Source organism: Myodes glareolus, chromosome 8, assembly GCF_982192425.1.
Source record: "Myodes glareolus chromosome 8, mMyoGla1.1, whole genome shotgun sequence".
Taxonomy (NCBI): Eukaryota; Metazoa; Chordata; class Mammalia; order Rodentia; family Cricetidae; genus Myodes; species Myodes glareolus.
In genome coordinates, this window is record NC_142033.1 from 90,638,370 (window position 1) to 90,657,477 (window position 19,108).

Consider the following 19,108-nt stretch of genomic DNA (forward strand, 5'->3'; position numbering starts at 1 on the left):
AAGCCATTTCTTTCGGCTCGCTTCGCGGATTGCAAAGTAGTCCCCGGGTTTGAGCCTCTGTGATTGGAGGACGGCCGTGAGCGGAGGATTTGCGAGGTTGAAACGCCTGACTGATGGCGCTCAGCAATTGGCGGGAGTGGAGGCGTTAACTTGAGGGAGGAGAAAGGAACCCTGAGCGACAGCACCCGTTGCCCCACCGAGACTCTATCTTCCCCCAAGGCTAAACAAGGGAGGCTAAGAGACCTTACGTTGCGTAAAAGCACGCTCGACCCGGAAACAAACCTTTTAAAAACCCACTCTCCCAGGGGCGGGAGGAATCGACGCGTCCGGAACCACGGACAGCTTCACCGTTGCTAGGCGACAAGGCAGGCGCACCTGAACGCTCCCGCGACCGGAGCCCAGCGAAGTTGCAACCCTACCCTGGAAGCAGGTCAGCTTGGCCCCGAGAGATTTTCTTTTTATCTTGGGTCCAGAACGAGGTACGGCGCTGTCGCACGTAGCCTGAACCCCGGTCGGACCTAGTGTAGACGACCTCCCCGGTCCCTGTTAGTGTCGAGAGCATGTGGAGCCTCAGTGTTCAGGAGACAGGAGTGTTCTGCAGTTTGCACCGGTTTGACTTTTCCAAAGTAAAGTCAGAAAGATTTGTTTGTGGAGTGAACCCCTTCCTTGTGGAAGCTTGTGGTACATAGATCTAACTTTCTTTGCCTTCCGTGAACATGGGCATTTTTCATTCTCTTTGGCAACTGGATGCGCTTTAAAACATCTTGATAAAGTTATGCCAAACTCGTATTTCCAAGGGAGGTTGGGAGACATTGGCTGTTTAAGGCAGAGAGTTAGCGACTGAAACAACTCAAGAGGCTTTAATTTAAAATGAAAGTTGCTAAGGGAACGGATGTCTTCTCCATTTGCTTTGTGTGGATTTTCGGAAAGACGTGGTGCTTTGGAGCAGACCAATGAATATGGTATTGGTCTAACTTCAGGACTTTCTGTCACAAGTAAATGAATGCTGAGGGGCTTCAATTTTGTTTTTTGGAAGATTTACTATTTGGAGAAAGAAACACAATGCCGTAGGGTCTATCTTCTTGAGACTGACTTTTCGTGGGTCATTCAAATTAAGCTCTAAATGTTTGTATAAGGCATCTCAAGTCATTGAGGCCAAGCTCCAAACAGTCAGGGTTTGGTTGTTAAACTGGAGATTCCTCCTTATAGTTTTAGGCCCCCCCACTTCCCACTATGCTTAGCATACTTCAATAATTAGCACTTAAATAAACAAAATAATAATGATTTTTTTCCCCCAAGAGGGCTGGAGAGACAGCTCAGTGTTTAAGAGGACTTGCTGCACCGGCAGAGGGAGGACTCGAGTTCCTAGTGCCTACATAGAGGCTCACAAAATGTCTTAGGGTTTCTATTTCTGCGGTGAAACCTCATGATCAAAGGCAAGTGGGGGATGAAAAAGTTTGACTTACACTTCCACATTGTAGTCTCTCACTGAAGGAAGTCAGGATAGGAACTCAAAACAGGGCCGGAAGCTGGAGGGTATGCACTGATGGAGAGACCGGGGAGGAGTGCTGTTTCCTGGCTGGCTCCTTATGGCTTGTTCAACCTAATTTCTTATAGAACCAGGATCCCAAGCCCAGGGATGGCCCCACCCATAATAGGCTCTGCCCTCCCCCATTGACTGTAGCATGAATAATAAAAACCCAGAGGCAGATATTGGGGTTCAAGCTGAAATAAGGAAAGCAAAGCAACCAACCACTACAGAGACCTTTTACCTTTACCAAATCTTAATACCGAAAGGGTGAGATCCTGTCTCCACAAATCCTCAGACTCCACCCTCCAGTGAGTTCCTGTCTCTTTATATTCCTTTATATTCCTCTTTCCACTCGGCCATATCAATCCTGTCTCCACCTCCCTAGTGCTGGGATTAAAAGTGTGTGACTCCCAAACTCTGGGATTAAAGGTGTGAACCACTATCACCCGGATCTGTTTCTGGTTCCATCTTGTGTAGCCCAGGGTAGCCTTGAATTTACAGAGATCCAACTGCCTCTTTCTCCCGAGTCCTGGTATTAAAGGTGTGTGTCAGCACTCTCTAGCTTGAGTGACTGACTAGTCTGGCTGCTTTGTCCTCTGATCTTAAGGCAAGCTTAATTTATTAAAACAAATAATATACCACTGTAATTGATCGCTAATTAAGAAAATGCCCTACAGACTTGCCTATAGCCTGATGTCATGAAAATATTTTCTCAATCGAGAGTCCCTCCTAAATTATGGTTCCAACTAGTGTCAAGCTGACATAAAACTAGCCAGTACAGAGTCCAGTAGTATTTAAGCTTCAATAGAATGTACTACACTCGAGTGACTCCTTGAATCACTTTGTTTTTTGGTGCTTTTCTTTTGCTCTTGAACGCTGATCTTTCTACATTGGAATGTGGCATTTGTCTCTGTTGCAAGGAGAGGCGGCCCCTTGTTTGTCCTGACCACCCGGCTAGCTGACAACCAAAATAACCACACAGAAATTGTATTCATTAAACACTGCTTGGCCCATTAGCTCTAGTTTCTTATTGGCTAATTCTCATATCTTAATTTAACCCATTTCTATTAATCTGTGTATCGCCACATGCCAGTGGCTTACTGGCAAGATTCTAACCAGCGTCCATCTCAGGCAGAAGATCGATGGCGTCTCTCACTCTGCCCTTCTTCCCAGCATTCATTTCTGTCTTCTCCGCCTACCCAAGTTCTGTCCTATCAGGCCTAAAGCAGTTTCTCTATTAATTAGCCAATGAAAACACCACATGAACAGAAGAACCCCCTACACCATGTCTCTGTCCACTCTTAAGTCATTCATGGGTTGTAGCTCGAAATGTTACCTCTTTGTTAGAGCCTCTCAAATTCCAGGGCATGTCTATGTACTTTCTGTTTCTACTTGGTTTTCTGATAAACATTAGTTCTGTCAGTTTATGGTATCTCCTACTGAGTAACTCCAGACAGAGATAGCATGACTTGTCCCCAGTTTCTCTTATTGGTTGATGTTGGGATTACAGGATTTCCAAGTGAAGAGTGAAGGGCTCTTTCATGGGGACTGTTCTAATAAATCTGCCATGGGAACTTAGGATAGCAGTCTTGGGCTGAGCCACTTGGTTAGGCGCTAGAGATCAGAAATGAGTAGGGTGCAGTAACTGCCTTTTAGGGATCACTGTAGCATGAAACATTAATTCCTAAAGGCAACACAGTGGTCTGGTAATTGTTAAAAGGCTTATTCTGTACTTGGAGGGCTTTAGTCAGGGGGTGCTGTCTTGCCCAGCAGCTAAGATGATGAGACAGCTGCATCTGTAGTGCCATGGTGTGCTGGGGAGTTTTCATCACTAGACTCACCTGGAGAGAGAGACTGTGCTGGGAAGAATTGCTTCCAACAGATGGTCTGTGAACATCTTTCGGGCCATGTTTTTGATTGATGATTGTCTTTTTTATGGTGAAAAGGTGTTTATTTAGAAGTAGCCAGCTGGACTCAGTTTAGATGACTCTGATTTCGTTGGCAACATCATAACCAGGAGCCACCTGAACATCCGCCTTCTCTCCATCAGGCCTTATGAGGGTGTTGACTTTGGCCACATCAGTGTCACTGAGTTTCTTCACAGCCCGTTTGATCTGGTGCTTGTTGGCCTTGACATCCACAGCGAGCACAGTTGTGTTGTCTTCTGTATTCTTCAGGGCTGACTCAGTCAGTGGTCAGGGGGAATTTGATTATAGAATTGTGGTCAAGCTTGTTTCTCCTGGATGCACTCTTTCAAGGGTATTTGGGCTGCCTCTGGATCTGCAGGATCTTGGGCTGCTGGAAGGTGGGTGATGTATGGATCTTGTGGCTGTGGATGCCTTTCCACACTGCTTTTTTAGCTTTCAAGGCCTTTGCTTTGGCTTTGGTCTTTGGGATGTTGAACCCTAGAGTCCAATCACCGAGGAAGAGTCGCCCCAAGAGACCATCTCTCATACCACAGCTGATATAAAAGCATGAGGATTTTATTAATTCTGTCATGACAGGGTCTTTCAGCATTAGAGAGGCCAGAAAGACCCCAAATAGCTGGTACAGGTTACTTTTAAAGGAAAAAGCCACAAAAGGAAGTGGAGTGCCTGAGGGTTGTTCCTCAACTATTATGATTGGCTTATTCAAAAGGGCTATTACCAATAATTGACTGGAGAGTGGTTGCCAGATCAGATGAGGTAAGGGGGAACATCTGAGGGTCACTTTGCCCCTTTCCCAGGGACTGAGTCAAAACATCAAGTAGTACGTGCATGTGTAGTTGTTAACTGAGTCAACACCTATGGGTTCTATTTGGAGAACATTCACAATGATTCAAGGAGATGATGGAAAGTTCCCAACATTTCAGTACATGTGTGGGTAGTTGTTAGATTCCTGGTTCCCAGGGGTGAGGGAGAAGCATTGCAGCTGAGACTGAGAGGGCTCAGAATTGTCCTAAAGTTTTACAGGGAGAGGCAGTAGCTTCCTTCGCTTTCGGTGTCTTCTTGGTGATAAGGCACTGATTGTCTTAGTCAGGGTTACTATTGCTGTGATAAAATACCGTGACCAAAAGCAACTTGGGGAAGAGAAGGTCTATTTGACTTATGCTTCCACATCACTGTTCATTATTTAGGGAAGTCAGGAACTCATAGACCAGGTTTTGTTCTTAAAAATATAATACTGGCATGTTCCCTGAGTGGCCTGCAAGCCAGGCAGAGGCTGCCGCCAAAGCGGTGCAGGTTCCCCGCGGTGAGTGGCAGCCGGAGCGCGCCCTGGACAGGCTGGTACCAGCCATGCAGCCGGGAGAGTCAGGCGGGCGGGTGATCAGGTGCGGTGGATAAAAGGCTTAAAGGACATAATAAATAAACATAAGGCTGAATATAAAGATAAACATTTATTAAAGAAGAGGCAGAGAGACGGAGAGGCAGAGAGACATGGAGACAGACATAGAGGAGACACATGTGTGCACGCCAAGAGAGGGGGACAGAAGGAAGGGGTTAAGATGGCGGCGAGGGGGGTCAGAAGTGGCTGGCAATGGGCGTGGCTTGCCCCTTAAAGGGACCAAAGATCAAAAGGAATAACACCAGGAACCTGGAGGCAGGAACTGATGGAGGGGTGATCTTACTGGCTTGCTCAGCCTGCTTTCTTATAACACCTAGGATCTCTAGCCCAGGCATGGCCCCACCTACAATGGACTGGGCTATCTCCATCAATCACTAAGAAAATGCCCTACAGGCTTTCCTACAGCATGAAGTTGTGGAGGCATTTTCTCAGTAGAGGTTCTCTCCTCTCTATTGATTCTAGCTTGTGTCAAGTGGACATAAACTCGCCAGCACACTGATTGATGTGACTGGTGCCGTTCCTGGGCTAGAGGTATTGGCTATGTATGAAAGGTAGCTGAATAAACAAGCAAGCGGTGTTCTTCTGTGGTCTTTGTTTCAGTTTCTGCCTTGGCTGCCATTAGTGATAGACTATGATGTGGAAGTGTAAGATAAAGTAAACCCTTTCCTCCCCAAGTGGCTTTGGTCAGTATTTTATTGTAAGATTTGGTGGAAGAAAGTTATCACCCAAAGTAGAAGCAGGGGAACCATTTCTTTATTATTGGGTTTCCTATGGCATGCACAACTTATGAAATGCTGACTGACCAGGAATGGCCCTTGGAAAGCCAAGAAAAAAGCCCATTTTTTTTGCTTCAATCATTGTCTTTTACCCTGAAAGAATCCATGTTTGCAGTCCTGAGGTGTTTATTTATAAGACTGTTTACCTTCAGATTGTATCAGTAATGGAGGTTGGAGAAAGAGGAGCGTATTGAGAGGTCTGTATATTTTAATATGTACTTCAGGTCTGTGGTGGTCTGAATGCGAATGGCCCCCAGAGACTCATATGTTTGAATCATGGAACCCAGTTAGTGGAGCTATTTGTGAAGGATTAGGGATGGGTGGCCTTGCTGGAGGGGTTGTGTGATGGGGAAGGGCTTTAAAGTTCCAAAAGCCTCCAGCCATCCCCAGTGCATTCTCTGCCTCTTGTCTGAGGTGTGAGATGTAAGCTCTCTTATGTCCCGCTGACATGCCTTTACTCTGCCATCATGAACTCTGACCCTCTGGAGCCATGAACCCAATTAAACACTTTCTTTTATAGGTTATCTTGATTGTGGTGTTTTAGTACATCAATAATATAGTAACTAATACAAAGTCTGTGTTTGTATATGGTTTTTATGACTTGTAATAACTCTGTCTAGGTTATGTTGCTATAATATAATGAATGGGTAAGCAAAAACATTTTTTTCATAATTTTGGGGGCCATTGCATTTTATCTTGAGATATGAGCTTTTTTTCTAATTTCTTGATATTAAACATCCCTTGTAAGTTAATTCTCACTGCTGTGGAAGGAGAGGAAAAATGTTCCTGTAATTGGCTGCTATGCTAGGCCCTAACTGGTAAGTCTGAAACGGAGTCATTGTGCAAAATCTCATAATCTAACTGAAACTTCAAGAAAACCAGTAAAGTCCCCCTAGAAGAATTTGAAAAGAGATTTTACCCGAGAGCATATACTGAAGTAGACCCATTTAAATGCCTGTCAACCTTCCTGAACAAATAACACCAAAAAAAGCCCCAAACCTTATGATAGCCAGTCAGCTTTAAAAAATTATTTCTTTTATTTTTTTTAATTATAATAACATCATTTTCCTCTTTCCTTTTCTCTCTCCAAGCCTTCCTATATACCCCTCCTTGCTTGCTCTTATCTGGCTTCCTGGAAACCTATTTCTCTTTCATTGCTCAGTGGGGACTTTCATTTCATTATGTAGGATAGATTCTGCCCAGATTCCTGAATTTCAAATAGATTCCAGTTTAACCTGTAACTACATTGCTGTAATTTCGGCTGACATCTGTATCCTCCACGTCAGTGTGTTAGCTCTTCACATCCCATAGCCCTTTTACCTCCCTTTGCCTCCTGTCCTTGCCTGAGCCCAGGCTTCTGAGGAGCCAACATCCAGTTCTCACGGTTGCCCATATCAGACTCTGTTTTTGACTTAAGTCTTTTTCTTATTTTTTCCTCATGTGTATGTGTGTGTGGTGTGTATGTATGTTTGCATATGTTGAGTACCATGTGTCTGCCGACACTCGTGCATGCATGCGTGTGTGTGTGTGTGTGTGTGTGTGTGTGTATGGGTGAACATGCATATGCAGTTAGAGGCCCGAGGTTGACTTTAGGAGTGTCTTCTTAGATCTCTTTCCACCTTCTTCATTTAGGCAGGGTCTCCCACTGAGCCCTCACTCACCCGTGCAGCTAGTCTAGATAGCCAGCTTGCTTCTGGGATCTCCTGCAGCTGCCTTCTATGGCTGGAATTCCAGGTGGGCCACCATGCTCACCTGGAGTTTATGTGGGTCCAGATTCCTATCTGTACTATCTGTATGTGTATGAAGCAAATGCTTTAATCACTGAGCCACCTGCCAGCCCAGGCTTAATGTTTTAAAACAATGAGCATGACTATATCTGTGTGTATATATAAAGAAAATAATAGTAACTTTTTATTTATATATCAGCATTTTTACATGAAAAATCAATTAAGTGGTATAAATTATTTTAACAATGTTTTCTATTAGTAGGTGGAAAGGGGAAGTATGAACTGATTTATTATTAATAATTGGTGTGACTTTTTATAACTACAAAGCATATCCACATGTACAAGAGTAAGCACAAGCACATTTTACCCACGAGGCATCCTAAACTCACAAGATCTTCTATAGTATAAAATTATCCTCACACTGATTTTATTTGTAGCATATGTGAAACTGGCGTACATTTTAGTTTTTTCAATGCGAACTCAAGCTTTTAAGTCTTTTGTTTTGTTCTTTTTGTTTGTTTGTTTGAGAGAAGATCTCAAACTTGAATTCCCTCTATAGGTCAGGATGGCCTTGAACTCCCAGCAACCCTCTTTCCATAGCCTCCTGAGGGCTAGGATTACAGGTCTGAGACACTGTACTCAGCTGGGACTGTTGAGCTTTTCTATGATAATTTTTCTATAATCTGATTTCCTTTCACTAAAAGTAGCTGAGTGATAGACATTAACAGAAAGCAGCCCTTGCTGTTGGCCTAATTAGCTGCATTTTTACAAGTCTGTACTTTGCTGCCGAAGCCATGTATAACACAGGCATGATAATGCAGCCATAATAGCTGTGCCAGGTGGTAGGGGTATGAATAAAAATAGAATGACTTAAAAAGAAAGGTTAGCATTTGTGACATAAATCAGAAACTCGTTATTACAAATATTTTTAAATGAAAGCGTATACAGGCCTAAATAATGACTTAGCTAAAAGAAAGATTGCTGTATCCTTTTTTAAACACAAGAATAATGTGATTAATCTTGGAAACCCTTTGGTTTAGATTACATGCAGAACATTTTTAAAAGTAGGAAGTCTTTCTAAAATGGATGTGTATCATTTTAAGAACAATTATCACATTTATTTCAGCATGTCTGAAGCATAGTTAAAACTCAGCTCAAACATAGTCAAGGCAAAAAAAATCCTTATAATTGAACTTAAAATTATAACCACACTAAGAACTACTTTATTGCTATTTCATATATACACTCAGTTTATATAAACCCCATAGCACACATGTACAGATACACAACCCACATTCTCATACAAGGACACATGGCACATTTGCATGCCTTGCAGTATAGACTGTGCTGACCTCTGTGTCCTTGCAGCTTTGCTGTAGAGATCTGACTTCTCAGGAATGCTCGAGTACAGAACACTTAGCACGACCAAAAGTGTGGTCATGTGATCTTCACGTAATCAATCAGGTTGTTGTTAGTGGAGTTAGTAGCTAGGTCATTCTTTTTATTAAAAAGAAGTTTACTACATTTGTATTTACTGCATGTAGGATGTGTGTGCACGCATGTGCATGTATAGATATGCAGGTGTGTCACAGCATGCATACAGAGGTCAGAGGACAATTTCTGAGAGTTGGTTTTACTACTTCCACGATGTGGGTCTCAGGGATCCAACACAGGTTGTCATGTTTTGGGGAAAGTGCTTTTACCCACCAAGCTCTCAGTCTTCCCACCTTCTTTTTTTAAATTTCATGTGAAACAGGAGAAAACAACCCTCCAGAACTCTTTTTGATAATTACATTTTTTTCCTGAGCATATCTGCTATCTAATCTTGAATTTTTTATTTAATTGGAAGAAGTAAAAATTAATTAGTTCTTATTATACTTAGCCATATGACCTTGAATGCACTTCTTGGTCTCTGTAAGCCTTAGTTTGTACTTGGTATGATAAAACAGAATGGCCATAAAGTCTGGAAACAAAATGGAGCATGTTCTTCCATAGATACCCACTTCAATCAAGTTTGTAGATGATATATCTAAGTTCTACTTCTAAGAGTAGAACTCTAAAGTAATTTATATATCCAGAATTAATACAGAATACTGGCCACCTTTAATCCCAGCACTCAGGAGGCTGACAAAGTTGGAAGCCAGTCAGGGCTACATAGTGATACCTTGTCTCAAATAAATAACAAAAAAATATGTAAGGAATGAATGGACTGCAGAATGTACATTCACATGGATAAATATTAAAAATGAGACACTGAATGAAAAAAAGTGCATTATATATAAGGTGGGGACCATGGTAGGTATTTAGGTCATGAGACCATTGTCTTCAGAAGAGATTAACACCCCTCTCAGGAGTAACTCATCTCTCAGAGTGGATTAGTCCCTGTGATGTTTCCGAGTTGTACAGGAGATCTACTGTGTTTGTTCTAGTGCATGCATGTGTTTGTGCTGTAGTCCACAGAGTCAGCCCTAAGTGTTATCATCGAGGACGTCCTGAAAGATGAAACCCATAGGCTCTAAAATCTCAGAGCATAATTCTGAAAAAAGTAACAATAGTAGTTACTCTAAGACTTTTACATTTTTAGGAGAATTGTTTGAGAAGCATAAAGATATGACAAAACCCTATTGGCCAGGTTTTACAATGATAGCCCATATATTTTCACAAACTTAAACTCCCAGATGCTCTAAGACAGTCATGTAGATATGACGCTGATAAGCAGAGAAGTTAATTCATAAATAGGCCAGAATCTGAAAGGTATAACTGTGCATCACTGTGTGTAATGCTATCCAGCTTTGTGATGCAGTCATCTGAAACCCAACACATTTGATAAAATCATTGAGCAGAACCACAAGGGCTGTTGAGCTGCTTCAGCGGGCAGAGACACTGTCTGTATGGGCCTCATGACCTGAGTTTGATCCCTGTGGAAGGAGAGAACTGACTACAAAGTTGTCTACTGACTTCCTTATGTGCACTGATATTTCATACACTCAGGCCTCTGTCTTCTGTCATCCAGAACACATCCTCACTGCATCTGCAGCCAATAAGGAACCAATGCCTTGGCAAATGTTACCTTTCATAATGCAGATGCATGAAGGAGATGTTGCTTTATTTAAATTACTGTTGTGCCAATCTTAACCTTTAAGTACACAACCCTGAGTATAACCCTCCCCCACAGTAGGAATTGTAGATTTCAAGACTTAGGTTTCTACGATTTCAATGAGGGGTTTAATCTTTTCAGATTGTGATTTGGGGGAGTTTAGACTTTAGTGATTTTGACCCTTTGAGATCTCAACAGGTGAGACTGTGGCATTTGAATTGCCTTTGGATTTATGATTTGTACTGCTTCCACACGTGCCACGTGGCTGTTATTGTTAAGGTGTATCACACATATTCACCAAACACGGTCACCTGATCCTGTACTCTCAGCCTCCAAAGCTATGAGCTAAAGTAAGCTCTGTATGAAGTACCCCACCTCACGTGATTTGTTATAGCGACACAATAGACTAAGAATGTAGTGACTGATCTTACTCAGGATCTCATACACATCTTGTAAACTAGTAAGCAAGATCAGAAGAATGATCCATTCAGAATTGAGGATGTTGGTTGTTGATGGTTGACAAGAAAAAGTTACTGGGGTCTTCAAGATATTCTTCATTCATTTCTTTAAGATGCGGGCTGGCTTCAAACTCACAGAAATCTGCCTGCCTCTGCCTCCCAAGTGCCGGGATTAAAGGCATGTGCCACCTGGCTTTATCTCTCTCTCTCTCTCTCTCTCTCTCTCTCTCTCTCTCTCTCTCTCTCTCTCTATCTATAGAGCAGTCGTGTTTGGTCTCTAGACTGTCTAGTCCCTGGTTCTTGGTTACCTAAAGCAGTATTGGGTATGAATTCCTTTTCATGGAATGGGCCTTAAGTCAAAGCAGACATTGGTTGGCTACTCCAAAAAGTTGTGTGCCACCATTGCCCTAGCATGTCCACATTTCTCTTTTGGTAGCCAACAGAGTACCTTCCTACACCAAAGAGATTAGAATGTAAGGGTGAAGGCTCCATGTAGGCCACTAGCTTGACTTCATGCTCAATCAATTGTGTGGATGCTGTCCTTGACAGTGCCCCCCTGACACACACACTCGGCACCATTGTCTTAGTGCCAAACTGGGTTGCTTGGGGATTTCCATTGGACCTCTTTGGTTAACACTCAATTGAATACAACCCAGTCCCGCCACCGGAAATTTCACCTGGGGTCAGGAGATGGCTGTCGAGAGTCCATATGCCCCATTACCAGGAAGTTTTCAGTGCACCAGATTTCTACACCCCTCACCCCACTCCCCAGTTCCAACAATCTCTTCCCACACTCTCTTCCTTCACCTCATCACCCTCACCTCACTCCTCCTAACCCCTACCTGTCCAAAGTCTGCCCTTAAAGTCTACTCTATTTGCCCCTCCTAGAGAGATGCATGTTTCCTCCCGAGACCCTCTTCTTCACCTGACCTCGCCAGACCTACTAATTATATCTCGGTTTTCATTTACTTAACAGCTAATATTCATTTGTATCTGAATTTATACCTTTTTTATTTTCTGGGTTTGAGTTACCTCACTCAAGATGATTTTTTTTTCTAGTTCCATCCATTTTCCTGCAAATTCATGGTGTCATTTTTTTTAAAACAGTCATTGAAAAATACTCCATTGGCTCTTTATAAAATCAGGTGTCCATATGTGTTTGGATTATGTCTGAGTCTTCACTTTGATTCCATTGATGAATGTGTCTGCTTTTGCACCAATACCATGCAGTTTTTATTGCTATAGCTCTGTAGTACAACTTGAAATCAGGGGTGGTGAGACCTCCAGCAGTTCTTTTATTGTTTTAACTATCCTGGGGTTTTTTTTAGTTTTTCTATATAAAGTTGAGAATTATTATTTCAAGGTCTGTAAAGAATTGTGTTGGAATTTTGATGGGGATTGCATTGAATATGTAGATTGCTTTTGATTTAACGCCCATTTCTACTATGTTAATCCTGTTGATTCATGAGCATGGGAAATCTTTACATCTTCTGATATCATGTTCAATTTCTTTCTTCAAAGGCTTGAATTTTTTTTACCATACAAATCTTTCACCTGCTTGGTTAGAGCTCTCCAAGATATTTCATTTATTTGAGGCTATTGTGAAAGGTATTGTTTCCTTAATTTCTTTCTTAGTCCTTTTGTTATTTGTATATAGAAGTGATACTGATATTTTTGAGCTAATTTTGTAACCAGCCACTTCACTAAAAGTATTTATCAGCTGTAGGAGGCCGCTGGTGGAATTTTTTAGGTCAGCTATATATATATATACTATCGTATCATCTGCAAAAATGGTACCTTGATTTCTTCCTTTCCAAATTGTTTTCTTTTGATCCTCTTCAGTTGTCTTAATTGCTCTAGCTAGAACTTCAAGTGTGCTGTGGGACAATGGTCTTTTATCCTGTCACTTGTATTATTTTTAATAAAGCACTGATTGGCCAGTAGCCAGGCAGGAAGTAGAGGCAGGGCAATGAGAACAGGAGAATTCTGGGAAGAGGAAAGACTCAGTCAGCAGTCATCACCCAGACAGAGCAAGATGTGACTGCCTCACTAGAAAAGGTACCAAGCCATGTGGCTAACACAGACAAGAGTAATGGACTAATCTAAGTTATAAGAGTTAATAAGAAGCCTGAGCTAATAGGCCAATTAGTTTATGATTAATGTAGACATTTGTGTGTTTCTTTGGGACTGAAAGGCTGCGGGACGGGGTGGGACAGAAACCTCAATAAAGTACTATATTGAATAGATATGAAGAGAGTTGACAGCCTTGTATTGTTTCTGATTTTAGTGGAATTGTTTTGAGTTTCTCTCCATTTAATTTAATGTTGACTATAGACTTCATGTAAATTGCCTTTATTATTTAGGTATGTCCTTTTATTCATAGGGGTGCTGAATTTTATCAAAGACCTTTTCTACATCTAGTGAGATGATCGTGTTTTTTCTTTCAGTTTGTATGATGGATTATATTTACTGTAGTTTAGCTGGGAAAGGGCTTCTGGAGTTGGGGGCTGGGATATAGTGATGAATGGGGAAAGAGGTTGGAGGGATAGTCCATGGGATCCACAGATGTGGACTGAGGAAGGGAGTCTGAAGCTGGTGTCTGTTGCAGTGCTAGGGATGAGACTGAGGTATTGGGCCAGGTGGAACACAAAGGGAGGAGGTCTATGGGCAACCCATCTGGTTTTCTGGGAGGCATGGCTTCCTTTAACTTTTTTTTGTTGGGGAGGGGATTTGAAAGAGGGTTTCTCTGTGTAACCCAGGCTGTCCTGGAACTAGCTCTGTAGGACAGACTGGCCTTGAACTCAGATCCACCTGCTTCTGCCTACTGAGTGCTGGGGTTAAAGGGAATCACCACCAATGAAGGCCTTTAATTTGGTTTTATTTGATGATGCTGGTTTTTAAGATGTATTTATTTATTTTGTATAGTGTTCTGTCTGCATTTATGCCTGCAGGCCAGAAGAGGGCACCAGATCTCATTATAGTTGGTTGTGAGCCACCTTGTGTTTGCTGGGAATTGAAATCAGGACCTCTGGAAGAATAGTCAGTGCTCTTAACCTCTGAGCCATCTCTCCAGCCCCTTGATGATTCATGTGATTAAATTCATATTATATATTTTTGTCAGTAATATTTGCATAAGTGGTTTTGTGGTCTTATCAGGATTTCTAAAAAAAATTGTCATCCTTTGTTATATTAATTTCAATTGCTTAAAGCATTGTTCATCAAATTTCTTCCATATAAAATTGTAATTTTCCCTATAAAACCAAGATATAATCAGTGGGAAAATATTTCAAGGTTGATTAATGCCATACTTATCATGAAAATTTTACCGATTCATGGATATAAGACAAAGTGTTTTAACACCCATTGATGATTTTTGCTTCAACCAGTTCTTACTATAGGTATGACGTAATTTTCAGAGTTCATTTTTTAGATTGCTTCCTATTCTCACCGCCTTCCTGCCTCCCTTGCTCTTTCACTTCCTTCTTGTGTTTCTTTCATTTGTCTGTCTGTCTGCCTATCTAATCTTCACTATGTATTTCATAGGATCTAATGGGTTCTTATTTAATGAATTACATTAATAGATTGTTTAAAGATTTGTCTACCTGCCTCCCTCCCTCCCTCTTTCCTCCTTCCTTTCTTACCTTCCTTTTTTTTTTTTTTTTTCTGTGCTGGAAATTGAATTTAGGGCTTCATACAGGCTAGGGCAGGGCTCGCCTCTGAGCTATATATACCTAGTGCATATTTGTCTTTCTTTAAGTGAGAGTTCAATAATTTCTTTATGATTTGAGACCAACTAAGAGAGAGTTTGGTAGCCATAACAATAGAAAATCTGTTATTTAGCACTCTTGGTTTTTGGGAACAGAGTTCAGACATGCTTTGGTGTGGGAAACTGAGCTGCAGGGTTGATTGCAGCGAGGAAGACAAATCCCAGCCACCGTCAGGTCTCGGGTGAGCCAGGAAAGACAACTGGAGAAGCTGGCAGTTGTGTGAGCCCTGAGATAGGGTGATAAGCTGTTCTTGAATTTCAGAAAATTATGTTTGGGTCTGGGTTCTCTGATTGAACTACCTTAGAAGTTCACAGACCCTATTTTAGGCTTCCATCTGTAAAGTAACAGCCTCTTTGAAAACTTTTTTTCTTATCCTGGTCTTACTGTGTGATATAATCATTGCTGCCTGGGCTGTCAGCACTGCTGATGGCTAGGCAAAGCTGCCCTTCCCGACGTTTTGTATTTTGCTACTATATCAGTTGCCCATTTCCAGCCTTCTCAGATACATGTGTAGGGCACAAGTGGAGAGAATTATGATATTGAAAGCACTATAGGTGTTAAGTTTTTCCAGTCTGACAAATCTCTCTGCCGATGCAATAATCCAAATCAGACCAAATCAGACCAAATCAAACTGAATTAGAAGCCCAGGTTTAATGGATGCCAGCGCTCCCAGGTGGTCCAGGGAAAACACAAAGAGGGGGAATGAAGAACCGGGGAGACCATGTGTTTGTAAATAGCCTGTGGGTGTGGTCTTAACCCTCTCTGGGGAGGGGTAATCATTTGGTGTGTTTTCTTGTAGGTGGAGTCTGGACTTAGGCAACTCCCACAGAAGGGGACTTGGAATGGAAAGTTCCACCCAAACATTACAGACTCCTTCTATATATGGTTGCCAGGGGGCTGGGGTGACGCTTCTGACAAAACAATAGGGTTTGATGGCTTCTGATCTTAATCCCAGCATTTAGGGCATTTAGGAAGCTAAGATAAGCAGATCTCTGTTCAAGGCCAGCTAAGTCTACACAGCAAGTTCCAGGCCAGCCAAGGCTACACAATGAGCCCCTGTCTTTAAAAACAACAAAACAAAAAACCAACAAAGAATAACAAAACACAAAAAAACATGTTATTCATTTTTGTGGACTATCTTTTGGATTTCCACGTAGTAGGATAGGTAGAGAATAGTTTCTCCAAATGGCTACTACGGGTCGGGTTGGCAATATAGATGCTTCTTATTCCTCCTTCTATGAACCATAGCCGATTGTGTAGGCAATATAAGATGGATGGGTATTTATTTATTTAATGGGTATATTATTTCCTGGCTAATTTCAGAAATTAATATTATGATATTTATTTAATTTTATTTTAAACAATGATTATTCTGGGACAAGGATTTTCTGAAATTTAATACCTTATTCACTGAAATTATTGTGAAACCCTGATTATTAATTAAATCTGCCTTATTAATTTAGTCTGATTAAGAGGCATAAATATATTTTAGTATTTTCTTTTTATCTTTATGTTAGTACAGCATTATTATTTACTGTTTTTCTTAAAAGAGGTATTAATCACTTGTATGGGTGTCTGTGTAGACTGTAGATTATTTACAGTTAACATTTTTAGAAGCCACAGTCAAACGTCCCACAACATATAATTGTCTTTGAAAATTTCCTGCTTTGGAGATCATTTGTTTGTGTTCTTACTATTTTAATATGAATGAAATATTAATAATGAATTGTTTAAAGTACAGTATTCCAGTTAATTCCATGTATAATTAAAAAATTTAAATACATTAACATTTCACAACATAGTCTGTGATTGGGATTAGGAATGTTTGTGTTTGCTGTTCAAATACTCACTGTAATATTTGATATTTGGATAAAATGCTGTTTTCATATGAAATATATTTGTTCAAACTTTTAGAGGATATAGACTAGGGTGTTAGAAATTTTTTATTTAACATAAAATTATTTGTTTTCAAATATTAAAAGTGAGAACAGTTTGGGGAATCTTTGTGGTTATGTGACTATTAGGTTTTGCATATTTGCCTCTTTTAATGATATGTTACTTTTTCTGCCATACATAAAACATTTGATCTCCAAGTTGTGTAGAGAGGAAATGAAGGAGGAAAAGAGTGAGATGAGCTGTCCTGTCAGTTCTGCCCGAGAACATGAACCTATCATGTTTCCTCAAGCTCAGGTGAGGGGTGGAGGGAGCGCCTCCTCAGGAGGAAGCTCACGTCCCTGTTGAAGCACAGCACTTCCTTGTACGCTCTGTATGAATGGTGTGGAGTGTTGACATGTAAAAGGCTGTTTGATGGAACCAAGTGTTTACAACAAGCCCGGGCCAGCCACACTACTGGGAAGGTGATGCAAGCTCACTGAAGTTAAAGCCACTGTCAGGCAAGATTACTCTAGAGACATAAAGTCTGGGTTTTAGCTTTAGGAAATACCACTGTGGAAATTACTCTCTTGGTAGGATTAAATATAAAAATTCTAAGCATGCATCTAAACTGAGTTATGTTACCAAGATAACTACAGCTAATTGCCAGAGAATTTTCAAAAAGAATTTGGTTATTATTATTTGAAAGTAAGAATGGTAAAAATTGTGGGGCTAACTTTGGATACTGAAAAAATCTGGTCATTTTTGGCTGTGAAATTTGATTTTCTTATTGAGTTGACCACAAGGAAGTTATTAACTAGTAGATATTTAATCTATGTGTTATATGTGATATAATAAAAATACATATTTAAGTTCAGGGCTACTCAGATCCTAACATTATTAAAATCTCCAGAATGATGCATCTTTTTGCATACTAATTAGAATATGGTGTGGGTCCTGGATAGAAGTATTGGTTACCAGGTAAATCAACTTTCTTGAGAGTTAGACTTTCAGCCACATTTGCCCCTACTATAGTGAGGGGAGAGGGTCTAAAGGTTAAGTTGATTTCTCATGACCAGTGATACAGCCAACCAGCTCTAAACCCCAAAAGGACACAGAGAACTTTGCATAGCTGAACTAGTTCCTGGAAAGTAGCTTATCCAGAGCGAGCATGGATGCTCCACATCTCTTTCTACAGGCCTTACACTGTGCATCTCTTCCCCTTGACTGCTTATCAATTTCTTTGTAAAATTCTTTGCAAGATAGCTAGAAAGGAAGAGGATGCGGTGTTATGGTTTAAGTAAAATGGTGTTGTTCCCTGAGTGGCTGTGTGGCACCAGAGACCACAGTGGGCCACGAAGGCAGCTGATCCCAGGAGGAGCCACAGCTGTGGTGGGTGAGAGACGGATAGGCACACCATGCAGAGTGAGGTGGGATATTTATTTAGTGTGTTATGGAGGGAAAGGGGAAAGGGGAGAAGGGGAAAGAGCAGAGAGAGAGAGAGGGAAAGAGAGAGAAACAGGGAGAAACAGAGGGGGAAGGGAGAAGTGGGGAGAAGGGAGCCTCTTTGGGAGAGAGATGGAAAAGAAAAGGGCTCAGACTGCAAGCAGAAGGAATATCTGCCTCGGTGGTGGACAAGGAGGGGCAGTGTTTGGGGCTTGTCTCTTAAAGGGACAGACAGACTATTACAAGTGACAGCCTTACTTTATAGCTGATTGGGCAGAAGCATAAGTAACTGATCCACATTTCTAAAATAAAAACCCTCCTCTTGTGAGTCTCACAGCCTCAGGAACATCCTAAAAGACTTAATCTTCTCTTCAAAGAAGACAAAAAGATGACTTCTTATATATTCCATTTATGACAGGGATACATGGCCAAGCCCTGCTGTCAAGTACTTGAAGAGTTTCTTCCTATGGGACCACCATCCAGTCAATGCTGAATTCCTAACTATACTGCAGAAAAGAACTTGAGGATGTGTTGAGTGAAGCAAAGTTAGCTCGCCAATCAAGCAAAGATAAGAAATAGTACATACTTTAGATTTAAGTGTAAAGAGAGAGGGTAGAGGAGGAGGAGAAAAAAAGAACATACAAGACATGAGTGTAGCTTCTTTAGAGAAAATTGTCATTGGGTATCTTTGTTAGTTATTTGTTAGCTTGAGCAAGCTGGAGTCGTTTGGGATCAAGGAGCCTCATTTGAGAAAATACCTCATTAGATTGGGCTGGCAAGATTGTGGGAGCATTGTCTTAATGATTGATATGGTAAAGCCCAGCCCATTATGGGTGGTGTTTCCCCTGACAGGTGGTCCTGAGTTGTATAAGTATCAGAGTCCCACGTTGGAATGACATCTGTCAGGGTCCAGCCTTGACAGGGTTCACACATTCCAGGGTAGGGGAGTTTGGATGAGAAATATTAGACAGAAGGAACAGAGATACAGAGACACAGTATAGAGTTGGGAGGTCAATTCATTGAATACTGAATTTGCCTGGGGTTATTTTCCACATGCCTGATGCCAATATACCCTGATCCAAAAAGGGAGGAGGGGGCGGAGAAAGCAAG

At 41.3% G+C, this 19,108-nt stretch overlaps 1 protein-coding gene across 7 annotated transcripts in view; it reads left to right on the plus strand.

The window, feature by feature from the left end:
• The first annotated feature begins 169 nt into the window (after positions 1 to 169).
• The window catches only part of Wdpcp (WD repeat containing planar cell polarity effector), a 284,986-nt gene continuing 266,047 nt past the window's right edge, over positions 170 to 19,108 (plus strand). For 3 of the 7 annotated variants that reach the window (XM_085692255.2, XM_085692254.2, XM_085692259.2), the window contains exon 1: positions 171 to 430. The gene's annotated coding sequence lies outside the window, so the exon portion shown is untranslated. Of the gene's footprint in view, positions 480 to 19,108 lie in introns of all 7 variants that reach the window. The other 4 variants (XM_085692256.2, XM_085692258.2, XM_085692260.2 and 1 more) reach the window with 3 other exon arrangements.